The sequence below is a fragment of the Petaurus breviceps genome, unplaced genomic scaffold (assembly GCF_028583685.1).
Source record: "Petaurus breviceps papuanus isolate PSGF00001 unplaced genomic scaffold, PetGlider_PUasm1.0 207, whole genome shotgun sequence".
Classification (NCBI taxonomy): domain Eukaryota; kingdom Metazoa; phylum Chordata; class Mammalia; order Diprotodontia; family Petauridae; genus Petaurus; species Petaurus breviceps.
In genome coordinates, this window is record NW_027185850.1 from 35640618 (window position 1) to 35660379 (window position 19762).

General features: G+C 39.8%; 1 protein-coding gene across 1 annotated transcript in view; it reads right to left on the minus strand.

Moving 5' to 3' along the window:
• LOC138165102 (volume-regulated anion channel subunit LRRC8C) overlaps nucleotides 1–19762 on the minus strand; it is a 105291-nt gene that overhangs the window by 59486 nt on the left and 26043 nt on the right. The window lies entirely within an intron of this gene.

Sequence of the window (19762 nt, forward strand, 5' to 3'; positions counted from 1 at the left end):
TATCTATCTATCTATCTATCTATCTATCTATCTATCTATCTATCTATATCTTGTTTGCAACATAGTTGTTTGTATGTTGTCCCCCTCATTTGACTGTGAGATCCTTGAGACCAGGGATTTTTTGCCTTTCTTTGTATGACTAACACTTAGAACAGTGCTTGGAACACAGTGGGTGCTTAAAATATGTGTTGAATTGATGTCAAGTAATTCCCACACTACAGGCTTCCATTATTGTCCGTAGTCTTCTCTGCACATGGCCCCCAGCTCCTCATTGTCCTTCCTGATGTCTGGCACCCAGAAACAAACATTGAGCTCCAGGTACTGATTGCCTGATTGCCTGCCAAGGGCAGAGTATGCCAGACTTACTACTGCCCTAGGCCTGGCCACTATAATCACATTAGCTTCTAGGTCCATAGATAGATCACACTAAAGACTCACAGTCAAAGCTTACCATTAACTAAAATATTTTTTTTTGGAAAATTTTCAGGTTCCCATTTGGGTTCACAAAATCAACTTTATATGTAAGACTCTTTTTATCTCTATTATATTTCTTTCTTTTTTTTTTTTTTTACTAGATTCAGTCCAATATTGTGGCCACTCCAAATCTTTTGGGTTCGTGCAGTGGATGGAGTCACAAAGACCTGTTGTTAAAAGAGGAAGTAGAAAGGAATATACCTTTTTCTCAGCAGTACATAGCACCTACACAAAAACTGATCATATATTAGGGTATATAAACCTCACAACCAAGTATAGCAAAGCAGAAACATTAAATGTATCCTCTTCAGATCATAGTGCAATAAAAATTACATTCAATAAAGGGCCTTGAAAGCAGAGATAAAAAATTAATGTGAAACTAAATAATATAATCCTAAAGAATGAGTGGATCAAAGAGCAAATCATAAAAACAATCAATAATTTCATTAAAGAATGACAACAGTGAGACAACATACCAAAATTTATGGGATGTAGCCAAAGCAATACTTAGGGGAAAATCTGTATCACCAAACATATCAATAAAAAAGAGAAAGAGCAGATCAATGAATCAGGCATGCAACTAAATTTAAAAAAAAACCTAGGGAAAAAAACAAATTAAAAATCCCTAAACACCAAATTGGAAATCCTGAAAATCAAAAGACAGATTAATGAAATTATTAAGCAAGAAAACTACTGAATTAATAAATAAAATTAGGAGTTGTTTTATAAAAAATATCAATAAAATACACAATCCATTGATTAATTTGATCTTAAAAAGAAAACCAAATTACCAGTATCAAAAATAAAAAGAATGAATTTACCCCCAATATAGAAGAAATTAAAAGAAATTACTAGGAGCTATTTTGCCTAATTATATGCCAATAAATCTAGTACTCTAAATGCTGTAGAGGAATATTTACAAAAAATATAAATTGCCCAGATTAACAGAAGAGGAAATAGAATACTTAAATGACCCTATCTTAGAAAACGAAATTGAACAAGCTATCAATGAGCTCCCTAAGAAAAATATCCTCGAGACCAGAAGGATTCAGAAGTGAATTCCACTAAACATTTCAAGAATAATTAATTCCAGTATAAATTATCTGGAAAATAGGCAAAGAAACAGTCCTTCCAAATTCTTTTTGGAACAAATACCTAAATCAGGAAAAGTAAAAATGGAAAAAGAAAACTATAGACCAATTTCCCTAATGAATATTGATGGAAAAACTTTAAATAAAATGCTAGCAAGGAGATTCCAGCAATATAGCACAAATACTATCACTATGGCCAGGTGGCACTTATGCCAGGAAGGCAAGATTGGTTCAATATTAGGAAAACTATCAGCACAATTGAGCACATCAATAACAAAACCAACAGAAGTCATATGATTATCTCAAAATACGCAGAAAAAGCTGTTGACAAAACATAACATCCATTCCTATTAAAAACAAAAACAACACACTGGAAAGCATAGGAATAAATAAGTGATCCTTAGACTGATAAGCAGTATCTATCTCAAATCATTAGTAGGCATTATCTGTAATGATTTGTGTTTTCTTTCACATGACCAATATGGAAATACGTTTTGCAAGACTACATATATATAATCTATATAAAATTGCTCACTGTCTCAGGGAGGGGGGGATGGAAGGAAGGGAGAGAATTTGGAACAAAAATTTTTTAGAGAATGAATATTAAAATTTTTTTACATGTAATTGGAAAAAATAAAATATTAAAATAGAAAAAGAAATACTATTTATATGTCACCATTCAACCAGTTTCAAATCCACCTCACCACTCTATTCAGTTGTTTCCTCTTATCCAAAAGAATGGCATGAATGATTGAGTAAAATATTTTCTTAAAGTCTAGGTAAGCTACATCTGTAGCAAAGATTTGAGTCTAGTATCACTGCTCAAAAAGAAATTAAGGTGTTTTATACTTGATGAAGCTATGGTAGCTCCTGGTGATCACTAACCATCTCTGTGGTTCAGGGGTTTCTCATTCCATTTGTTTATTTATTTATTTGTTTGTTTGTTTGTTTGGCCCTGTTGGAAGCCTCAGAAAGCCAATTACTACCTTCTTCAGAATGTTTTCAAATGCATAAAATAAAATCTGTAAGATAAAAGGAACTCAATTGTGGTAAAATATACTGATTAAAATTAAACACAAGTTCATCAGCCCCAGATTGAGGATCCATATTCCAGTGATGTATTTTAGAATTTCCCCATCAACCAAAGTCAAGTTTATTGACTCAATCTGCAGGCTCTACTTTCTTTCTTAGAAAAAAAAAATCAGGTCTTTGCTTTTCTCTAATCCTGTTGCTGTGATGTTCAGATGAGGCCATATTTATAAAGCACTAGGTCTGGCACATGGTGATTGGTGGTGGTGGTAATTTTTTCATTTTAGTCATGTCTGATCCTTGGTCAAACTCCCTTTTGGGGGGTTTTCTTGGCAAAGATACTGGAATGGTTTGTCATGTACTTCTCCAGCTCATTTTACAGATGAGGAAACTGAGCCAAACAGGGTTAAGTGACTTACCCAGGGTCACACAGTTAGTAAGTGTCTGAGGCAGGATTCAAATTCATGACTCCTGATTCCAAGTCCAGTGCTCTATCCATTGTGCCAACCTAGCTTCCCTTGCACATGGAAGGCACTTAATATAACACTGTACCAGACCTTGTTCTAAGCACTTTTCAAACATTATTCATTCGATCGTCACAACAACCCTATTATTATCACCATTTTACAGATGAGGAAACCGAGGCAGACAGAAGTTAAGTAATTGGCCCAGGGTCAACCAGATAGTGTCAGAGGTTGAATTTGAACTCTGGTCTTCCTGAACACTGCACCACCAAAGTGCCACAGTAATCTTTTAAAGACCAGTGGCAGTGGTTTAAAAATTCATCACACTTGTCAGTTCTTCCCCCCCTACCTTATCCTAGTCTTTCTTATTTTTTTAAATGAGTTTAGATTTTATTGTTAATTTTTATTTTTACATCACCTAAATTTCTCCTAATATTCCTCTTCCTCCCAGAGAGCCATCTCGATTAACCAAGAATATTATTAAATAAAAGTCAGAGGAAGAAATCATCAACCAATTAATACAATAAAAAAGCCTAAAAAAACAGCCAACCTCCCCCACCTGTGGACTCCCACCTTTTGCACAAAAGTGGGGATGGGCATCTTTCCCTCTCTCTTCTACCTGTTCTTAGTCATTTTGCAACATTCCCTTTCAATTATTTGGGGGCATTTATTTGTTCTTTCCATTTTACACTCTTTTATTCAGTTCCTAGATCATTTTCTTGGCTCTGCTTACTTCAGGTCACTCTATTTCATGCAAACCTTTGCATGATTTCCTGTATTCAACATAGATTTGTCATTTTATGTAGCACAGTGACATTCCCTAACGTCTATGGACCACAATCTGTTTAGCCTTTCTCCAATCTGTGGGCATTGACTTTGCCTTCAAATTAGTGCTACCACAAAAAGTGTTGCTATAAATATCTTGGTTTATATTTAGTCACTTTTTTTTTCAGTGACAAAGCAAGTGGAATTTCTGGGTCAAAGGGCACGACTGCTCCAGGCATTTTATTTACATAATTCCAAATTGCTTTCCTAAATGGTTGTACTGATTCCCAGCACCACCTCCAGCTTTTCCAACACTGATGATTCCCATCTTTTGGCATCTTTGCCAATCTGCTGGTTTTGTTACTGGCTCTTTCAGTGAATGCCCTAAAACAGAGTTTGTTAGGGCCTAGGAAAGTGAGCATCTCGACATCAGCTTTCTTAAATTGTAAGATATTGGGGCAGCTAGATGGTACAGTGAAAAGAGCACCGGCCCTGGAGTCAGGAGGACCTGAGTTCAACTCTGTCCTCAGACACTTACTAGCTATGTGACCTTGGGCAAGTCATTTAACCCCAATTGCCCTCCAAAAAGAAAAAAAAATTGCAAGATATTAGTGAGTTGATTTGAAATCTGAAAAGCCACTAGGAGAAGGGAGAGAAAAGGCCAAGGGACCAACTTATTAACAACAATCTCTAACAAGAAAGCATATGGATAAGAATTAGTGGTCAAACCTGATTCAATAACCAGATAACAGAAAAAAAGGGAAAAGTTCAGTAAGAGAGTGGATTCATTTCCTGGAAGAAACTACTTGAAGCAGTGTCCATAGACTGAGTGATTTAGAAGTGATTAAGGCATCTTAACAGTCATCCAGTCCAATCCCCTTATTTTACAGACAGGGAAACTGAGTCACTGAGAAGTTAAGTGACTTGCCCAAGGTCATGAAGTTAGTGTCTAAGCCAAGATTAGAACCTAGGTTTTCTTGATTCAGTGTTCTATCCACTAAACCCATCTCAACAATATATGCCTTTAACTTCACAAGTTACCTTCCTAAACAGGGACTGGTTAGTACTTAGAAGATTGCCTGGGAATACCAGGTGCTTCCTGTAAGCTTTTTTTTTTTGTTAAATAGACTAAATAAAATAATGAAAGCAGTAACTTTACATAATATATAGATTATATATATACTTGTGAAACATATATACATGTACTTTAAAATGCATATATAATTAGGTCTCTTTTACTATTTTCTCTTATTATTTATAATCAGTTTTATTATGTAGCTATAAAATCAATTTTTCATATCTATAATATATATGCAGAAGTCAAGGTGCATCTAGACACTCAACAATTAGCATTATGACTTTGTTTAACTTTATTCAATTTAGCTTTATTTGATAACTTCAATAAACTGGCAGGTGAGGAGGTGCACAGAAGGCTAAGTGTGGGAATAAGTGTAAAGTGTGTTATATTGGGAGGTGTCAAATACACTTAATAGTAATTTCTTCTAAGTGTAAAGTCACCTAAAAAGGTTGGAAACCAGGCAGAACTATGTGCTAAAATTTAAATAGAGGAGGACCTTTAAAAAGTCAGGCAAAAAAAGAGAATATTCAGGATTTAAGGGAAACCTTCTGGATGATGGGAAAGAAACCCTTTGGACGACCTTGGGAAGAAGCCTTGGGGTGGGGAAAAAGTGGGGTTTGGTTTTTGTTCCTGTCTTGTTTTATTATGACAAAACAAAGAGAAGGGAGCACTTTGCTGGGACCATGGAGACTTGAGGTCAATCAATGGTTCTGTAAGAAAATGATTTATGGACTGCAGCCAGGAAAAAAGAAAAGATTCTTTTATCAAATACAAAAAGACCAACAAACTAATCTCTAATGCTTCAGCTTGTTACAGGGAAATTTACAATGAGACAGGCAGGGAAAAAAAATAAAAAAGAAGGCAACAAAGGAGATATCAACTGAGCTGTTTCTCAAAAACCCATCAAACGATCCTAAGCTTCCCTAAAAGTCTCCTTACAGACGGCTGTCAAAGTCAGCCCAAGATAACTGTGCTTACTGAAGACTGTCTGGAGTTGCTAAGCACTTTGCTGCATATGGGGCTGTCACCCAGAGCTTCCCAGTCTTTGAAATGCCTGAGCCAACCTTGATTTGCCCAAGATTGTTCATCCTTTAATCCTTTACAATTCATCTTACTGTACAGAATCAAAGCCTGAAAGCTTGTGGTTTGAAAGGGAGCAAACAACCCCACAGCTGAGATGGATTCTGAATCCACAAAATCTAGTTGTTCAAATTCAGGCACAAGTCCTGGGTAGTGTCCAACAATCATGGGATATAGGGATGGGGGTCTAGATAGAGTCAGGGACTCCTGGATTCAAGTCTCCCCCATACTGACACACCATGGTCTGTGTGTCACTTGTCAAACAGATAGAAAAAGGGGCCACCAAACTGTACTCAAGGGCAGCTAGGAGGCACAGTGGATAGAATGCTGGATCTAGAGGCAGGAGGACCTGAGTTCAAATCTAGCCTCAGATACTTACTAGCTGTGTGACCCTGGGTGAGTCATTTAACCCTGTTTGCCTTAGTTTCCTCATCTGCAAAATGATCTGCAGAAGGAAATGGTAAACCACTCCAATGTCTTTGCAAGAAAACTCCAAATGGGGTCATAGAGAGTCAGACATAGCTGAAAAATGACTGAACTGAAACTATACAGAAAAATCCACAAGGGTTTTGTACTGACTTAGAAAACTACATATTAATATTATCTATGTCTTCCTGTATTTTTTATTTTGTTAAATATTTTCCAATTACATTTTAATCTGATTTGGCCCTGAGGAGTCTGTGTTTGGCACTCTAGTCTAAGAATATTGGGTCCACTCCAAACTATTCTCTAAGACTACTGGATGAAGAAAAAAATGCAGATATTCATTGATAAGGAAGTTAATTATTGGGAGCTGCCTAGACTAATTAAAAAAAAACCCAAAAGTTAAAACAACAACAATAAAACATTAACAATTACTTGGATTTTTTCCATTTTTCTCTTTTATTGTATAACATTTTCCCATTCATGTCATTCCCCTGCTTAGAAACCTTCAACGGCTTCCTAACTATCAGCAAGATACAAAGGAAAGAGGCCTGGTTTTGGGGTCAAGAGGACCAGGTCCAAATTCCAACCATGCCACAGACTATACACCCTGTGTGGCCCTGGGCAAGCAACTCTGGGACTCAAGATCCAAATGAGGAAACTGAAATTCATGACCCAAGGTACTTTCTAACTCTAAATCTTCAATTCTGTTCATTTTCTTATAAATTCCAACTCCTCCGCCTGGTTTTCCAGAGAATGGCCCAACTCTGTCTCACTACATACACACTTCTCTCCCCCATTATCTACTCAAGCCAAATGAGATTACTTGCTGTTCCCCAAAGAGAGTCTGGCAGTTTCCCACCTAAATGCCCTTGATTAAGGCACTTCCTCATATGAGTTTTCCCCATATCTCTGCCCCTGCCCATCCTGACCCAAGGATCAGATATCTCCACTGATACCTTTGTTCTTCTCTTCCCCTCCAGAATACAAGCTTTTCTCTTAAGAAACCCAATTATACCTTGTGTTGTTTGTAAAATCAATCACAGATTTGTAGTCACACCCTAGTCTGGCCACTATCTCATGGTGTTTAATGAAGACCTTGGGGATGGGGATGGGGAGCTCCCCAACTGAAAAGACTTTTAAAAAGGCTTTGAGGGGGGCAGAAGAGGAGAAAGAGCTTGCTTTGCTGGGGCTCATGAGTCTCTTAACCTAGCTCAACTCTTTGACTATAATCCAGGACTACATACTTGTAGCCTAAAATGTGTCCCCATTAGCTGCCATCCTGACCCTTGTGCTGTGATTTTCCAGTATTGTTTCTGAGTCTAAGAATGACATGAATCCCTTACCCACTTGAAGGTAGGTCAGTGTGGGAGTGGATAGAACACTGAGTAGGGACATCAGGAGGAACTGAATTCAAACTCGGTCACCAACACTTAGTAACTTTTTTCCTCCCTTCTTCCTTTCCCTCCCTCCTCCCAAATAAGCATCATAGACCCTGATCAGGCAAAGTCCTGGGTCCTTCCTGAGTCCTACCTACTCTGGCCCAGTTTAGGGTTAGACAGAATTTATATACAAAGGTAAAAAGAATGTCCTTCCAAGGTCTTCTCTGTGCAATCTACAACATAATTCAGCACTTTTCTCCTAATACACCAGAAAATGGAGAAAGGAAATCAAAGAATTAAGAAGAAAACAAATGGCCGAAAGAAATTAAACTAAAAAGAGAAATTTGTGGGTTTTTTCAAAATGGTCATGAATCAGCATGAGGACAAAAAAACTTAACTGCTCAAGTCCCTTAAGGGTATAACTTCAAGAAGGAAGTGAAATTACTTAGAACTACCCACAGTGTTATGTTTGGACAAAATGAGAACACGATAATGCAGAATGAATGCCAGGAAAACTTTCCTTAAAATTAAAAAGCTCCATACTGCCAGAATACGCTATCCAATGACCACTTACAAGGTTTACTCAAAAACACAGAGCAAAGGAAGCATTAAATAAAATATTCTAGGGAAGAAAAAAAACCATTACAATAGTAAGGGCCAAATACTTTAATCTAATAAAGGTTCTGTGTGTAACTTACAGAAAGAAATGGGTAGGGGAGGAAGAAGAGGAAAATGTTGCCTCAACAAGGGACAGACGAGGATTGGCTTAGTTTGGTGAACCCAGAAATTATTTTTATTTTTTATTATTATTGTTATTTTTTAAAGCAATTGGGGTTGAGTAACTTGCTCAAGGTTACACTGCCAGTTATTATTTCTGGGTGTGGTGCTAAGTATCTGAGCCCGGATTTGATCCCAGGTCTCTGATTCTGGGGCCAGCGCTCTTACTCACTTTGCCACCTGGCTGCCCCCAGAAATTATTTTTAAAATTAAGCTCTTATTTCTTCCCTTGAAATAGGACCTGTACCCATTTCTTAGGGCTGGTTATTTTACAGGAAAAAACAACAGGACAAAGACCATCTGACAGAAGAAACAGAAACAGGCCTTTGTATTATTTTCCTAGAGCTCTTACCTATCCCCTTCCTGGGGAGAACAGATAAGAAACTGTCTATCTATGGCAAAAAGAGTATTAACTCATTTCCAAGGAAGCTGATGACATTTAAATGACATGGTGGTGATTCATATATAGAATATAAATTCTTCAGTGCTGGGAGAAGGAGGTACTGATTCTGGGAGGGGGCGTTGAACACTGGGCCAAGAGATGAATAATCCATCACTCAGCAATGAGTAGGATTCCTATGCAGGAGTATTTCTAGTGATCCCAGGGGAAAAGGAAATAATTTTTGAGACTCCCATCATGATTGTGATGGGATAGCTTTGGATACATCTCAGGAGGACATTAGTTATCTATGGGCCAAAGCAGACAGAGTGAAGTTGCTGTCTAAAAACTAAGGTTTAAAATCCTGCACGAAGGAAGGGAAAAGCCCTCACAACCTCTTAGGGTTGGGGATCTTTTTGGAATAATGTAGTGGCCCCTGGTTGTAGATAACAATTCAAAAGATTGCTGTTTGTTCTGGCCTTTATTTCGTCATCTTCAAAGTGAGGGAAGTTAAAGTGGAGATAAGATGATCTTTTCGAATCTCCCAGGTCCATGAATCCTTAATGTGGTCCTTGGGAGACAGGGAAAGAAGTGAGCCATCACATGACTGCATTCCTCTGGGTTCAGGGAGAAAACTGCCTCTGTCTGGCTTTCTTTTTCAACTTTTAGATGATAGGGTAAAAGAATGCTCAAGAGACTAGAAAAGAGGCTTGGGGTGGGGACTCCTCATGCCCTGCCAACGTGACTGTCCAGCTGTTTTCTAGACTCAACTCTCTTAACACCATTGAGGTCTTTTCGTTCTCTTTTATGAGTCATTCACACTGCCCAGGAGAGAGATCTGGACTCTCCTTGTTTGAAAAGAACCCAGGTGGACCAGAGGTGTGTTTGTCAGGCAGAGAAACTCCAGACCATTACTACAACAACAACAAGAGCTGATGTATTTTCTTAGAGCACTATAAGGAATCTATATAGTACCTCTCAGTTGATCCTTATGGCAGCCCCAGCTACTACAGTGGTTTTGGGAGTAAACAGAGAAATTTAGGAAACTACAGTTTGCAAAACACTACGTTAAAGGCCAGGTAGGAATGCTATTAACCTAGAGACCTTCCAGGCTCAGTTCAACTGCTACCTACCTTCTCTATAAGGATTATTTTCCCAATTCCCCCCCTTCTTACCTTAGGGAGAAAGAATTACCTCATATATACCAAGATTTATTTATCTCTGTATGTGTTGTACTCCCTGTAAACTACTTGAAGACACAGACTTTCAATTCTGTCTTTGGTCCCTAAAGCCTAGCACAGTTTCTGGCATATAGAGAGACTTTAATCAATGCTTATTGAACTGAATGAACGATGTAATCTGTGGTAGGAAAATGCTAACCCTTGCCCCCATGCAAGTTAGGCTACTTTTCTCTTAAAAGGCATTAAGAACACTTATTGGCTCAGGCCACTGTCCCTGTTTTCCTCATCACCTGAATGCAAAACAGCCCTGAAGAGCTCCAGGAGCTTTCTAGCTTGGTGGTGGGGAAGTCAGGTAAGCAATCAACTACAGCTGCCTTCAGTGTATATTGTTCTTGAATTTCCTGCTCCTACTAATGGCTAAGCAAATCTTAATTTTCAAAGGACCTATAAGGGTTCTCATTTGGTTTCAATCTCAAACCTGAATTCCCAAAAGATTGGTCTGATTCAAGCTTAGCCCAGAACATTCCATAAAAGAAGATCATCCCCACAAGAGTGACCATCTTCTCCCATTAGAATATATTCTTCATGAAGGCCTTTCTTTGTATTCCCAGGGACCAGTAGTGCCTGGCATGGAGTAAATGCCTAATAAATGTTGAATGACAGGCTGACTAGCCCTACAAGCTGTGTGACTGGTGGATGAGCTGCTACCTCCAATGACAGTAGCAACCCACCTACCAGTCACACACAGGTGAGATCACAACACCATCGCCAAACACATTGATTAAAATGCCAGAAAGAGCAGATGCAAGCTGCCAGCATTGTGTGAGGGGCTGGTGAAACCTTGGAACTGTGCGAAGCCAAGCCAAGGCAAACAAAGATGATGTTGGCATTTCACTCTTGTAATGCTATATCTTGTCTATTCAGCAAATCTGTTGTTACATAAACATCTTCAACTTCATTTATTCTGCCAAGGTAGGAAGTCGATTTGAAAGCTTTGGGTCTGCATCCAATCACGCTGCACCATACCAAGAGGACACGCTGTCTCTTCCTCCAGGGAGGAGACCAGACTGGTGCAGAGAGGACAGAATGCCCTTCTCTCCCTCACGTGAAGCATCTTGGCTTCATTTCAGTGAACTACATATCGGACTTTGTAGAGAATGGTAATCACAAGAGGTCAGTCTAGGCAGCCTCCTCATTTTACAAGATGGAGAAACTGAGGTCTAGAGAGGCCTTTGAGCTACTCATCCAAAGTCACTTAGTTAATGGCAAAGCCCAAAACTAGAATCTCTATCATGTCATTCCCTAAATTTAGTCCCTCAAAGAATTACATAGCTTTGAGGCTGGGGAGAGGTATTACAGATCCTCTCCATGACCTAGTGAATAGAGTTCTGGACTCAGAAGCAGGAGGAAGTGGGTTTGAATCCTACACCCTTGACATTTGCCAGCTGCATGTATTAGGTAGGTAAGTGACATGGTGGGTAAAGCGCTGGGCCTGGAGTCAGGAATACCTAAGTTGAAAACCAGCCTCAGAACACATATGAGCTGTGTGACCCTGGGCAAGTGACTTAACCTCTGTTTGCCCCAGTTTCCTCAACTGTAAAAAATGGATATTGCCTCCCAAGGTTGTCCCAGTGAGATAATATTTGTAAACAGCTTAGCTCAGTGCTTGGCACACAGTAGACCCTTAATAAATGTCTGTTTCCTTCCTTCTCGTACATTTTTTGTGCCATGGACCCCGTGGACAGTCTGTTAAAGTCTATAGATCCTCTTCTCAGAGTCATGCTTTTAAATACATAAATTGTATAGAATTATAAAGGAAAATAATTATGTTAGAAAAGTCATCAAAATTTCCTTTTTTTTTTAGAAAAAGTTTGCAGACTCCAGGTTCAGAATTCTTGTTTTGAGATTTACCCAGTTCTTGCTTTACAACCCCATAAGATAGTAGCCTGTGCAAGGTTTACCACGATCATTTCCCTGATGTCTTAGAAAGTTCCATGACTCATGCACTGTCACACTGTTCCCTGGGTCCTGAAGTCCAGACTTCAAACTTAAGTTTTTGTCACTCACTTTGAGTGTATCTTGTGGATTATATAAAGTACTCAGACCAATGTGACCCCAAAATAAGAATCTTTTAGCTGTCCCCCAATGGGAACTGGCTTCACTAGCTTTTACTTCATGGGTGGATGGATTTCTTTTAATCACAAACATGAATAGTCATGATTTCACCGAGCCATAGAAATTCAGACCTGGAAGGGCCTTCAGTGGTCTCTAATCCAACCCATACCTAAAGAAGATTTCTCTCTGTGACATTTCCAGTTAAGTGGTCATCCATTGTCTGGAGACCTCTAAAGAGGAAGAGCTCATCACTGTCCCAGGCAACCCATTCCTCTTAAAATAGATAATGATGGTACCTACTGTGTACTGGACATTGTGCTAAGGGCTTTCCAATTATTATCTCCTTTGATCCTCACAACAACCCTGCAGGATAGGTGCTATTACAATCACCCCCATTTTACAGATGAGGAAATTGAGACAGAGGGTGACTTACCCAGGGTTACCCAGTAAGTGTCTTAAGGTTAGATCTGAACTCAGGTCTTCCTGACTCCAGAACCACCACTGAGGCACCAGTTGCTTTGTAGAGAGTTCTAATTACTAGGAAGTTTGGTCTTTCTTTATTTTCCTTCTCCCTACCCCACTAAAACCTAAACCTACTTCTTTGTACTGTTCCGGGCTTTTTCCTGGTTCCGCCTCCTTGGGACATGATATTTTGAACTACCCATCCTTCCCAAGCCTAAGAATGGACTTCATTGTTCTGTGTCCCCTTCCTGAATTAAACTGTAAACTCCTTGAAGGCAAGAACTGTGTCTTGTATTCATTTCATTTCACCCTCTCTAGCCCCAAGAAGAGGAGGAGAGACAGCAGAGGGATATAGAAGGAGCACTACACTTACATTAAGGGTTTGAATTCTGTCTCTTTTCACTCACAAATGTGTGACTTTGGGAAAGCCACTTATTTTCCACATCTATAAAATGAGCGATGTCAAACCAATCAGTCGATAAGCATTTATTAAGCACCTCGGGCATAGTGCCAAGCACTGGGGAAACAAAAAGAGGCAGAAGACAGTCCCTGCCCTCAAGGAGCTTACAGTTTAATGGGGGAAGGGGCAACATACAAATAAATATGTACAGGATAAATATGAAATAATTAAGAGAAGGAAGGCACTATAATTAAGAGAAGATGGGGATGGCTTTCTGTAGAATATGGGATTTTAGTTGAATTTGAAGGAAACCACAGAAGGCAGTAAGTGGAGATAAGGAGGGAGGGTATTCCAGGCCAGAGAAAATGTCTAGGGCTGACAGCTGGATGGTCTCTTTAATGGAATACCCAGGAGGCCAGCGTCATTGGTTAGAAGAGGATGTGGTGAGATAGGCTTCACCTCTCAGTTCTTTTTCCTCCCCTCATTTTGGGACCTTCCCCCATGTGAGAAGCAAGAATTGCTTAAACTCCCAAAAGTCCAGAGAAGTCCCTCATTTACAGAGGATTTCAACTCTCTTCTACTCCCCGAAAAAATCAGTTCCCTCTAAGAGAAGGGAGCAGGGCAACAGGACACTTCCCTTCCATCACCAAATCTTTCCTTCATTTTCTCTCACTCTTTTCACTTCTGCAATTTCTATCTCGGTCCTTCCTCCTCTCACTTCCTAGGGGTTCTGTTTTTTTTTCATATTGAAAACACAATGCCCCCAAACCAGAAAATGAACAGGAAATGAGAGAAAAAGTATGTGGTGGGAGTAAGGCATGAGAAGACAGGAAAGGTGGAGAGAAGGGCTAGGTTATAAAAGACTTTGAATGCCAAAAAGAGGGTTTTGTATTTGATCCTGGAAGCAATGGGAGTCACTGGAGCTTATTGAGTAGGAGGGTGACATTATTGGACCTGCATTATGGGAAAATCACCTTGGTGGCTGAATGGAAATTAGATGAACTGGTGAGAAAGATTTGAGGCAGGCAGACCTACCGACATTGTATTGCAATAATCCAAGTGTGAGGTGATGAGGGTCTGCACCAAGGGGGTGGTAGTATTAAAGGAGACAAGGGGTGTATTGAAGAGATGCTGCAAAGGTGAAATAGTTGCCTTGGCAACAGATTGCAGATGGGAGTGAGATTTTGGGAGGAGTCAAGGATAACACTAGGTTGTCAGCCTGAGGGACTGAGAGGTTGGTGCTGTACTTTACAATAAAAGGCAAGGTAGGGTAGGAATTAGGGGGAAAGATAATGAATTCTGTTTTGAACATGTTGAGTTCCGAGATGTCTAAAGGTCATCCAATTTGAGATGTCTGAAAGGCATCATGAAAAGTTCTTTGAACAGAGATGTCAGATTGGAGATCAGCACAAAGGTTAGGGCAGGACAGGTAGATTTGAGAATCATCAGCATAAAGATGGTCATTAAATCCATGGGAACTGATGAGATCATCAGTGAAATAGCATAGGGAAGGAAGAGAGGAGGGCCCAAGCAAAGCCTTGTGGATCCACCTAAAGTTAGAGGGTGTGATTTAGATGAGGAGACTCAGGAATGGTCAGGAGGTGGGAGGAGAACCAGGAAAGAGTGATGTCTTAAAAACCTAGAGAGAAGAGCATGTCAGGGAGGAAGAGAGTGATCAATACTGTCAAGGACCAGAGAGGTCAAGGAGAAAGAGGACTGAGAAAAAAAGCCATTAGATTGAGCAATTAAGAGATTACTGGTAACTTTGGAAACTTGATGGCCTCTGAGTGCCTTCCATATTTAAAGCTATGATCCTAGAATCTTATTAACAAATATTTATTGACTAATTGGATCAATTGATAGAGTTTCCTTTATCAATAAGAGCCTCTTAACATCTAGACAGGTGATAACTGATAACAGATGTGGAGAGAAAAGCACACATCAGACCTCTTGGCCTGGGGGATGGTCCAGGTAGGGAAGTTTATGGGCTAGTCTTATAGATATGAGTCCCATGTTCTGTTTGGTTTGATTTAATTAGTATGAGCAATCAGGATCCTTCCCTCCTCCCAGGCACCAGTGCCCTGTGACTTCAGTCTATTGAATGAAGAGTTCAAGACCTCGAGGAACTCAGTGGTGTAGAAATGGCATTGGATTTGGAGTTGAAAGAACCGAAGTCTCATTTCAGGCTCTGCAAGAATCTGACTGGTTAACTCCTCCAACCTGAACAGGAAATATGATACTATACTATTAGCAGTTTCTATTTTGTGGTCTATCAAGAATAAATCACAGCATGACTTTTCAGTGAAGATACGTAACCACATGTAATACAAACATAATAAGAACAAATATATCAGATCACCTCTGAGGAGACGATCTCACATTCTGTAGATTACAAAAGCAAAAATGCTTCAGTGGTGATATAATTTAAAATAAAGGAAAATATATAAGTATATTTTTTGGTTGAAATTTATATTAGCAAAGTTTCCTACCCTCAAGGAGTGGGCGTAATGAGTGAGTACTGGGTTTGGGAGTCATGAAGACCTGAATTCTAATCCTGTCTTAGATACATCCTATGTATCTGTGTGACCCTGGCTGAGTCTATTAACCTATCCATGCTTCATCTTCCTCCTCTCTAAACGGACACAAGAACAGCTCCTGTTCACAGAGTCATTGTGAGAATCCCAACACGATAATACATGCAATGTACTTTGCAAACCTTAGAACACCATAGAAATGTCTGCCCTTGTTACTATCCTCTTCCTCAGTGTATTCTGTAGTAGGAGGGCTACTCTGACACAGTCGGTCACATTTCACTTCTTTGAGACTTGGTTTTATCATCTGCTTTTTTTTTATTTTGGGGTTTTGTGTTTTTGGGGGGTCCGGATGTGATTTTATCCATGTAAGGGGATCTCAGTATGGAAACCACACATCTGTAATTTATGTGTCAGGGACACACTATCAGTATATGTGTTACAGGAGGGATTTGTGTCTTATCTAGAAATGAAAACAATAAAAATAGACACAGGGTATCCCAAAAGTTGTTAGGCATTTTTTAGCTTTAATGCCTCAAAATGGCACTAAGAGTTTTGGGGAATCGCCCTGTATTTGTAGTACCTGCCTCACAGAACTGCTGACAAGATTAAATGAGATGATCCATGGAAAAATGTTGCAAATCTTACATAAAGCACCGTAAAATGTCTGAGATTCTTCTTATTAACATTGCTACTCTCTCTTTTTCACTGGAGTTGATAGAGATAGTCCAAGGACAAATTGCTCTCCGGTCATATCTTTCTATTATCTTTCCTGTTCTGTGCACCACTATAGATGGGGGGTGGGTGGGGTCAAATTACTGCTTACTGTAATTGAAGGAACCTATTGGGAAGTCAGCTCATCTTCCGTGTGCTCTCAGAAGCATTTTTGGAGTGACACACTTACACAGGGGTTAAGGTTTGCCCCACCCAGAATACTCCCATCTCTAGAAACTCATCATCCTGGGGATTGCTTCAGCCTTGGCACTCACACCTCATCAGTAACCTCCATTGCTTCTGCCTCCCTGTTTGCAGGACGGGAGGGTGGAGTAAAAATAAAAAATCCCTCCCATACCGTCCCTTCACAGGGGACTCATCTGCTGTCAGCTGCTCTGCTAGGTTTCAACTCCAGCATCATGTCCCTCCAGTCAAGGCCCCCCCCACTTTCAGCTGCCTTTTGCATATCATTTCCCCTCCCCCCCAGTAGATTGTAAGCCCCATTGAGGGCAGGATTTGTTTTTTTCTTATTTGTTTTCCCGGTGGCACATAGTAGGCACTTAATAAATGTTTATCTTATATCACTTTATAAATACTATCTCATTTGATCTGCACAATGACCCTGAGAAGTAGGGGTTATTATTATCCCCATTTTACAGATAAGGAAACTTAGACTGAGAGAGATTAAGTTCCCAGTCACGAAGCCAATAAACATCTAAGCCAGGATTTGAACACAGGTTTTCCTCGACTCCATGCCCAGTGCTCTACTCACTATGCCATGGGTTTTAAAAGAAACAAAACCCAAAACCTCAAGTAATAGTAGATAAAGCTGATGAATAGTATTCTCTATAGTAAATGAGGGGGTTAAAGACCTATGTCCAAAAGAAGGATGCACAAACATCCTTTTTCATGGGGTGATTTTACCATCTCAGAGTAAGACACAATAAAACTTCCCTATCCATCTAGGCTCCCTCTATTTCAACTAACCATGCTTTGCTACCATGGGGCCTTGCCCAAGGCATTTCTGGGAGGTGAGGGTAGGAAGGGATAGAACTTTCCTCATCTGTCAGATCAGTGTATCAATGGACTCTAAAGGTCTCTAGCTCCAATCCTAGGTGCTTCTGGGGGACATACATGCATACACACATACATACATACACACACATACATGTCTGTGTGTATCAGGAAAATCTGAGGGAGTAGAATGAAGCCTCCCTTCCCTCCCCTCCAAAGTAGAGAATGTCTACAGTCATCCATTCACCATTTGGAGAATGAATAGCACAACCCCAGTGTGACCACAACCAAACCAAGGAGAGGCAGGAGTGGTGGTGGGGTGGTGGGTGATACTGGATACACTTGTGGGTTGCATTGACCCAGGCCTTGAATATATTACCAATATAATGTTGTTCTTTAAAAAGGGAACCTGACCCTGAAATGGGGAATATGCTAGAACCTAGAATTTTGCTTTTAAGTACAGAGCCCTAATGAATGCAGCTGGTAGCCCAGTGAATGGAGCACTGGACCAGGAATCAGGAGCACTTGGATTCAAATCAGGCCTCAAACACTTATTATCTGTGTGATCTTGGACAAGTCAGTTAACCTCCATTTGCCTCAGTTTTCTCAACTGTTAAATGGGGATAATAATAGCACCTACCTCCCAGGCTTATTGTGAGGACCAAATGAGATAATGTTTGTAACATGCTTAGCACAGCACAGGGCATACAGTAGGCATTAAATACTTGCTCCCTCTCCTTCCTCCCTCCAATGATGAGGGGGAAAAACACCAGCAACGAGCATTTATTTTAAAGCAATAAATGAACAAAGGAGTGAAAAACAGAATCTAAATGGAAAAGTGCAATAAGCTGGGTTATTTTAGCCTGGTGGTGAAATTCCTCACCTGTAAAAGGAGAAGACTGGACTAGAAAACACCAAAGATTCCTTCTGGCTGTGAATCTATGAGTCTAATAGTGATCTGATACTTGTTAGCCGGTCAATGAGCATATATTAGGTGTCCTCTGGCACTGTGCTAAGGGCTGGGATACAAAGAAAGATAAACAGTCCCTGCCCTCAAGCAGCTCACAGCCTAGCGGGGAAGACAACATACAAAACAACCAAGGTTAGTCTGGGGTAAACTGAAGGCAATAATAACCCACCTTCAAGAGTATGGGGGAAATGGGCCCTTGAATACTGACCTAGCTCTGTATTCCTTCTCCCCTAATGAAATAAGATGAATGACCAGACCATGCTGCAGAAAGAGAGATTTAAGGCAGAACTAGGAACCACCCAAACGTTCTCTGTCTTTAGTGGCTTCTATTAGTGGATTGAACAAGAGTAGACTAAGCAAGCTATTTCTTTTTATTTTATTTTATTTTTTTTTCCAATTAAAACATAAAGGTAGTTTTCAATATTCATTTTTTGTAAAATTTTGAGTTGCAATTTCTTTCTCCCTCCCTCCCTCCTTCCCATCCTCCCCTCCCCAAGACAGCAAGCAATCTGATATAGGTTATGTATGTGCAATTTCCATATTAGTCATGTTGTGAAAGAGGAAACAGAACAAAAGGGAAAAGCCATGAAAAACAAAACAAAAAAAGTGAAAATATTATTAAGCGAGCTATTTCAGTGAAGTTACATAAGCTCCAACTGGAAAACTTCAAGAATAGAGGACCAAGTCTTTCCTTTCCTTGTGGATCGTCTAGTGACTAAACTCTATGACTAACTCAATGACTAAACTTTAGTCACTGATTATACTTAACTGTCTGGAAGAGTTAGCCTCTAGCTATATAGCATAGAGTGAATCAATGACTAGCATTGGTATGATATTTGAAGGTTTGTGAAGGGCTCTGCTTATGTTAATGGATAGAATACTAAACTGGGAGAGTAAGATTATCTATTGATATGGTTAGTTAGGTGGTGCAGTAGATAGAGAACTGGGCCTGGAGTCAGGAAGACCTGAGTTCAAATCCAGCCTCAGACATGAGCTGTGTGACCTTGGGCAAGTCATTTAACCCTGTTTGCCTCAGTTTCCTCATCTGCAAAATGAACTGGAGAAGGAAATGACAAGCCACTCCAATATCTCAAGAAAACCCTCAAAATGGAGTCACGAAGGGTCAGATATGACTGAAATGACTGAACAACAATAACAACAAGTTATAGTCCTTACTCTGCCTCTTAATAGCAGTGTGACCCTGAGAAAATCACCCAGCTAACTTCTCCGGGCCTTGCTTTCTCTACCTGTAAAATGCGTTTTTTAATATCTCTCTTCAGATTGCCTGATTCGGTTGTAGAGGTCAAGAGCTAGCTAGCATATGAAAATGAAAAGGAGACAGGGAGAATTGTCACTTTTTCCACAGATATTAACCTAGCATATCGTAACAGGAGAAAGAATGTGGTGTTTTCTAGAGAAATAAGTCAAACTGA